The sequence below is a fragment of the Grammomys surdaster genome, unplaced genomic scaffold (assembly GCF_004785775.1).
Source record: "Grammomys surdaster isolate TR1022 unplaced genomic scaffold, NIH_TR_1.0 60, whole genome shotgun sequence".
NCBI lineage: Eukaryota > Metazoa > Chordata > Mammalia > Rodentia > Muridae > Grammomys > Grammomys surdaster.
The window spans coordinates 9,978,534-9,986,532 of NW_021604562.1; positions in this window are offsets into that span (position 1 = coordinate 9,978,534).

Consider the following 7,999-nt stretch of genomic DNA (forward strand, 5'->3'; position numbering starts at 1 on the left):
TACAAGGTACCCTTCAATTACTGGAGGTCAGGCCTCTATCCCTGCCTTCACAAGTTTAGAATTGCCACAGCCCTTGTATACTTAGAGAAGGGAGGAGATGTCAGGGGCAGCCCTGCTTACACACTGAAGTCCTAAAATCAGCCATAGGCCTAAATTCAGCAATAGGCCTGTCATACATGTATACTAACACCAAGTCTTGGGTCTCTGTGGAAAAACATTGAAACAGATGGTTATAAGCTAATGTAAACAGGCAGCTTTTGTGGAAATTTACCAGCCTGAGTATTCATAGACCTTGTAAATAAGTAGCCTTGGCAGATAATACCAACTTAGATAAGGACAAGTGAATCATAGGCAGAGTCACAGCAACCTGTCCCCTGAACCCAGTTCTGAAAGATATCTGTATTCCCCCTGAACATCCACACTCCAGTGTCATCCCCTTCCCCATGTCCTGCCTTTTTGTGTTTATATCCCCTGTGTGAATAAGTAAAAATTACGATTTGAAAAAAAATTTTTTTTCTGTACAGGTGCTGGTGAGATGGCTTAGCAGTAAAGGCACTTGCTGCCAAGACTGATGACCTAAGTTTGATTTCTAGACTCAAGTGGTGGAAAGAGAAGACTGAATCTTGCAAATGTCCTTTGTTTACACATGTAAGATCACGTTCATGTCCCATACTCCCATACAAATTTTCATATAAATTTAATGCATATAGTTTAAGCCATATATTTTCCCTAACACTGTCCTTTATCCACCCTTTTCCCCAATTTGTACCCCTAATTGCCATAGAGAACTTCACTTCTGCTTTCATTTTATACATACATTACATACATACATACATACATACATACATACATGTGACTATATAAAATTTTAGAATCACAAATGACAGAAAACATGTATTTGTCTTTCTGAAACTGGCTTCCTTCACTTAATACAATTTTCTCTAATTAGACACACTTAGTGTCTGGAAAATATATCATATTTTCTTTATCTATTATTCTGGAATTGGACCCTTAGGTTAGTTCCATAATTTAGCTGTTATGCATAGCATTTACATAATGTAACATAATGTAACTTAAAGTAACATAACATAACACAACATAAGAGATGCAATAAACATTAATGTGTAAGTATCTCTGTGGTCTCTTGACTTGGAGTCTTTTGGGCAAATACTCAGAGTGGTCCAACTCAGTCATATGGTAGATATCCTTTTTTTTTTTTTGAAGCTCCATACTGATAGAGACTTAGAGGCCACACTAGTTTGCACACCTACTAGCAATGTATGATGTTCTCTTTCATGTACATCACACAAGACATGGGTTGTTTGTTTTCTTACTGACTGACATACTAGCTGAATTCAGAAGGAATCTGAAATGTAGCATTCATTTCCATTTCTCTGATATCTAGTGAGATTAAACATTTTTGATGGCTATTGGTTATTTGTCTTTTATGAACTGTCCTTTATGAATTGGGCCATTTCTTTTCTTCTTTTACATTTTAGAACATATATATATATATATACATATATATATGTATATGTGTATGTGTATGTGTATGTATATGTATGTATATATGTGTGTGTGTGTGTATAGCCCCGACCTTGTATTTTGATGCTAATTCCCCTTTTCTGGGAAGGACTGCAGAGGAGGAGTGAATCAGTACACAAGTGAATTCTAGTGAACCTTCTGCCCACCTTAATTTGTCAAATAAAGGCTAGAGCCAGTGATTGGGCAGTAGAAGGGGAGGTGGAGAAATAAAGATTTATGGGAAGAGAGAGAATGACGACGACTGGAGAGGAAGACAATGAAGGAGGACAATGGAGAAGGAAGACAACTGAGAAGCAGGAGGTAGAAGGACAAGCATGTGGCTTGAAAAACCCGCAAGTTACAAGGGTCTCATAGCTGGGGGATAGAATAGCGTAGTGGTGAATCTGCCCAATCTAGGTGTGCAGCTTATATTCATAATTATTGAGTTGTGTTTTCTTTAACAGTCATATTTGGGTTGGAGATCCTCAGCTCCTAGATGGAAGAACTTCTGGGATTCAGGCCACCTCTGGGATCCTGAAATTCTTTCACTCTGAGTGCAGTGGTTCCTCTAGGATGGCTCAGGATATGGTGTCTGCTGCTCTGAGTGCAGTGGTTCCTCTACGATGGCTCAGGATTTGGTGTCTTCACAGGAGCAGACCAGCTAGGTGTCTGCCCCATGAAAAGGCTAACCAAGGTATTTTTAAGACAAGAGTGGAAGGATGTTTGATATTGCCATATAGGAAGGCTACTGATTTTCATATGTTTTTATATGCATTTTATATGTTAATTTTATATTCTAACACTTTACTGTTTTATGAGTTTTCTGGTAGAGTTGTTAGGAACTCTAATGTAAGGAACCATGTTCATCTGCCAATAAGGATGCTTTGACTTCTTCCAAAATTTTTGTTAAGTAACCTTTACGTACATCTTTCACTTTTCTTTTTATGTGATTTATGCTTTTCTAATATTTTTTCTTTTTGTGTGCTCGTGTGTGTGTGTCCACTCTTTTGTATGCATGTGCATGTGTAGGCCTGAAATTGATGCTGAGAATCTACTTCCATAGCTGCTTCATGGAAGCAGGGTCTCTAGATGAAACTCAGAGCTTCCAATAGGACTAATCTCACTTCCTAGGAATGCCGTCTGCTTTCCAAAGCTCGAATTGGAGATGGTGGCTATGACCACCAGGGTATCCAAACTTCAGTATGCTTGCTTGTACAGTAAGCTTTCTAACATCCTGAGTGAGGTAACCTAGTCACAAAAGAAAACACATGGTATGTACTCACTGATAAGTGAATATTAGGAAAAGAGCTTGGAATACTCACTATGCAACTCACAGACCATATGAATCTCAAAATAAGGAAGACCAAAGTGTGGATGCTTCAGTACTTCTCAGAAGAGGGAACAAAATACTCATGGGAGATAGAGTGTGGGAGGGAATTGGGAGGAAGAGAGGAGGGAGAGGGGAAAGGGGGGAGATCAGGTATGGGAGGAGATGGGGGAGATGTACAGAGGGTCAGGAAATTGAACAGAGGTGTGTAGCAATGGGGGATGGGGAACTAGGTGTCGTCACCAGAAAGTCCCAGATTCGAGAAAAGCAAGAGGCTCCCAGGACCCAATGGGGATGAGATTAGCTGAAATACCCAACAAAGGGGAGAGAGAACCTGTAGAGACCATATCCAGAGGTTAAGCAGGGCTCCGGGTTGAAGGATGGGGTCACCCACTCATCTCAAAAATTTTAACCCAGAATTGTTCCTGTCTAAAGGAAATACAGAGGACAAATACAGGAGACAAAGCAGGGAGCAGAGACTGAAGGAAAGGCCATCCAGAGACTGCCTTACCTGGGGATCCATCCCGTATGCAGCCACCAAACCCTGATACTATTGCTGATGCCAAGAAGTGCTTGCTGACAGGAGCCTGATATAGCTGTCTCCAGAGAGGCTCTGCCAGAGCCTTACCAATACAGATGTGGATGCTCAAAGCCATCCATTGGACTGAACACGGGGTCCCCAATGGAGGAGTTAGGGGAAGGACTGAAGGAGCTGAAGGTGTTTGCAACCCCATAAGAAGAACAAAAATATCAGCCAACCAAACTCTCCAGAACTCCCAGGGACTAAACCACCAACCAAAGAGTACACATGGAGGGACCCATGGCTCCATGTTGCAGAGGATGGTCTTACCTGGCATCAATGGGAGGGGAGGGCTTTGGTCCTATGAAGGCTCAATGCCTCAGTGTAGGGGAATGCTAGGGTGATGAGGCAGAAAGTGGGTGGCAGGGGAGAGGGGAGATGGGATGGGGGTTTGTGGAGGGGAAACAGGGAAGGGGGATGATATTTGAAATGTAAATAAAATAACCAATAGAAAATAAAAAAATAAAAAAGGAAATATATTGAAGATCAGTGTAGCAATATGTGTTTGTTTAGTCTCCTATGGCTATACTACCAAAAGATTATTGCACTTTCTTCTGCTTATTTTTTCAATGTTATTCATATTTTTCTTCTCTATTTCTGTGGTGTGTATATTAGGTTGAATGATACAATGTGATCATTAGATGAACTTGTAATTTGTGACAGGGTGATGAAATCTTAAAATCTAAAACTTGGAAAACCTGGATCATATCACAACCACCCCTTAAAAAATGTTTTATTTCCCCCTTCGGTGGTTTGAATATGCTTGGCCCAGGGAGTGGCATTATTAGGAGGTGTGGCCTTGTTGGAGTAGGTGTGGCCTTGTTGGAGAAAGTGTGTCACTGTGGGGGGTGGGCTTTGAGACCCTCCTCCTAACTGCCTGGAAGCCAGTCTTCTCTTGTTTGCCTTCAGAACAAGATGTTGAACTCTTAGTTCCTTCTGTGTCATGCCTGCCTGGGTACTGCCATGTTCCCACCTTGATGATTATGGACTCAGCCTCTGAACCCGTAAGCCAGCCCTGATTAAATGTTGTCCTTATAAGAGTTGCTTTGGCCTTGGTGTCTCTTCTCAGCAGTCAAACCTTAACTAAGACATATGCTTTTGTCTTAATTTTAAATTCAAATGTTTGAGATGCTGAGCTCTCTCCCGGGTCCTTATGCACTTTAGGAGGATGTCCTAATACTGAGCTACTTGCCTATCCCCTCCTATTTTATTTATCCCACCTATCTTTAAAGGTGTTAAAACATACCGACTATGGAATTGCTCTTTTTCTAATGTTCATGTATTTCTTAATTTTTTTATCTCGACGTGCGGAAAAGTGACCTTTCTATCCACTATCCTGGCTGATAATTTTCTCTTCCTCTGATGTCATCCAGGTGTTCTGGCTCCTGTTGCTGCTTCCGCATTGCTGGAGGACTGATCTCAATCTCAGCGTTGGAGGTGAGCTGTGTCCTGTTTAAAACCATTGCTGAGTTCCTTTAACCTTTATGTGTACTGTCAAACCTAGCCTGATCAGTTTCTCGTCATGTATGCCTTTCTCTCCCTTGCAGCATCCTTCGTAATCTCAGTGTGTCAAGGGTGAGGAAACACAGACAGGATGTACCTCTGCCTTACCACCCTGGGTAGCCTGAGGCATTCACATTAGCTTTTAGAAGCCAGACTCAGACCAAATGAGGACTCATGGTTTGCATGCTGAAAAGAATTCTGGGTCTAGCCTGTACAACAAGGCAGAGTTGATTATTTTCTTAAAGATTTTTAATATAAGCTTGAACAGGAGGGTTAAAAAGAAAGGTACATTGAGGATTTACAAAGTGGGGGTATGTCCCATCCAGAAAGGACATTAAACAGGGGTTTGGGGAGGTCACCTGAAAGAGAGTGAGGGGAGCAGGCAAAGACGCAAGGAATGGTGACCTGTCTATAATCTGATCAGATCATAATTTTTACTTTTGCACACACAGGTTATATACACTAAAAGGCAGGATGTGGGGAAGGGGATGACCCAGGGGTGTAGGTGTTCAGGGGGAGTACAGTTATCTTCCAGAACAGAGTGTCAGCTGGGTGAAGGTTCAGGAGACAGATCACTATGACTCCATCTATGATTCACTTGTCCTTATCTAAGTTGGTACTATCCACCAAGGTTACCCATCTACAAGGCCTTATGACTAGGCTTGGCAGCCTTCCACCAATGCTGTCTGTTTACAATAACTCCCAGCTATCTGTTTCAGTGTTTTTCCATAGAGACCCAAGACCTGGTGCTAGCAGGCATGTATGTCAGGCCTGTTGGTGATTTTAGGCCTATGGCTGATTTTAGGCCTTCAGTGTGTAAGCAGGGCTGCCCCTGACAGGGGTACATGTTTCCCAGGAGGGGAAAATAATATGTACTGGACTATCTACAAGCTTCTCCAAGAAAGAGTAAGCAATTAGTTGTCTCAGCATTAGTCCTATCCATCCTTTTGATGGCTGGAGTTATATCTCAGGTTGTTGCTAGGAAACCTTTCATAGTCATTTCTTCCCCATTTGACAAGAGAGCTACAGGAGGTGGCTCCAGAGATGTATGGGGTGGAATTAGAATCTGATAAGGTAAACTCAGAAGCTGCTAGGATTACACAAAAAATATTTAGTACATGTCCTTCCTCTCTTTTTAAATTCATTTTTCATCAGATCACAACCCCCTCCCTCCTCTCTTCCCAGTCCTACCCTTATAAATCTCTCCCCCATTCTTCTCAGAGAAGATGAGCCCCCATTTGAGAACCACCCCACCCTGCCCTGGGACATCTAGTCCCAGGAGGACTAGGCACTGAGGCCCACCCAGGCACTGCAGGTAGAGGGAAAGGGATCCAAAGGCAGGCAACTGTCAGAGATAGCGCCTGCTCTACCAGTTAGGGGACCCACATGAAGACCAAGCTATGTGTTTGCTACAAATGCACAGGAGTTCCAGTTCCTGCACACTTGGTCTCAGGTTAGTTGACTCTGTGGATCTTCTTGGGGTGTCCTTGAGCCATCCAACTTGTTCACTTCTATCCCCTACTCTTCCACAAGAATCCCCAGGCTCCACCCGATGTTTGGCTGTGGTTCTCTGCATCTTCCTCCATCTGCTGCTAGGTGAAACTTCTCAGGAGACAGTTATGCTGGGTTTTTTGTTTTTTGTTTTTTTCTGCAAGCATAGCAGAGTATCATTAGTAGTGTCAGGGTTAGCTCTCTCATGGGATGAGTCTCCAGTTGGGGCAGTCATTAGTTGGCTGTTCCCTCAATCTCTGCTCTGTCTTTATTTCTGCACATCTTGTAGACAAGACAAATTTTGGGTTGAAGGTTTTGTAGGTGTATTGATGTCTCCTTCCCTCCTCTGGAAGTCATGTCTAGCTGCAGGAGGTGGCCACTTCAGTCTTTATGTCACCCTCTGGTGGGAATCTCAGCTAGGGTTATCCCCATAGTCTCCCCATAGCCTCCCTTGCCCCAGGCCTCCAGCTAGTCCCAGAGATGCCCCCCCCCGACAATTTCTGTTCTCCCTTCCAGCCCTCTCCACCCCCTTACACTTATCACCGCCTCTGTTCCCCTCTCCTGTTCCCCTCCCCTGTTCCCCTCCTCACCCCCTCTCCTACCCAGTTCCCTCTCCATCCATCTCAGATGACTATTTAGTTTGTCCTTCTAAGCGAGATTCACACATCCTCCCTTGGGACCTTCTTACTCTCCAGTTTCTTTGGGTCTGTGGTTTGTAGCATGGTTATCGTGCATGTTATGGCAATGTCCACTTGTAAGTGAGTACATATCATCCATGTCTTTTTGGTTCTGGTTTACCTCACTCAGGGTATTTTCAAGTTCCATCCATTTGCCTGCAAAATTCATGATGTCTTTGGTTTTAATAGATGAATAGTATTCCATTGTGTAGGTGTATCATATTTTCTTTATCCATTCTTCAGTTGAGGGACATGTAGGTTGTTTCCAGTTTCTGACGATCATGAATAAAATTGCTATGAACATAGTGGAGCATGTGTCCTTATGGGATGTTGGAGCATCTTTTGAGTATTATGCCCAATAGTGGTATAGCTGGGTCTTCATGTAGAACTACTCCCAATTTTCTGAGGAACCGCCAGACTGATTTCCAAAGTGGTTGCACCATCTTGCAGTCCCACCAACAATGGAGGAGTGTTCCTCTTTCTCCACATCCTCACCTGCATCTACTGTCACCTGAGTTTTTAATCTGAGCCATTCTGACTGGTGTGAGATGGAATCTCAGGGTTGTTTTGATTTGCATTTCCCTGATGACTAAGGACTTTGAACATTTCTTTAGGTGCTTCTTGTCCATTTGAGATTTCTCTGTTGAGAATTCTCTGTTTAGCTCAGTACTCCATTTTAAAATTGGGTTATTTGGACTGTGGGTGTCTAATTTCTTGAGTTCTTCATAAATTTTGGATATTTACCCTCTGACAGATGTAGGGTTGGTGAAGATCCTTTCCCAATCTGTAGGCTGCTGATTTATCCCAATGACAGTGTCCTTTGTCTTACGGAAGTTTTTCAGCTTCATGAGGTCCCATTTATAAATTGTTTATCTTAGAGCCTGAGACATTGGTTCT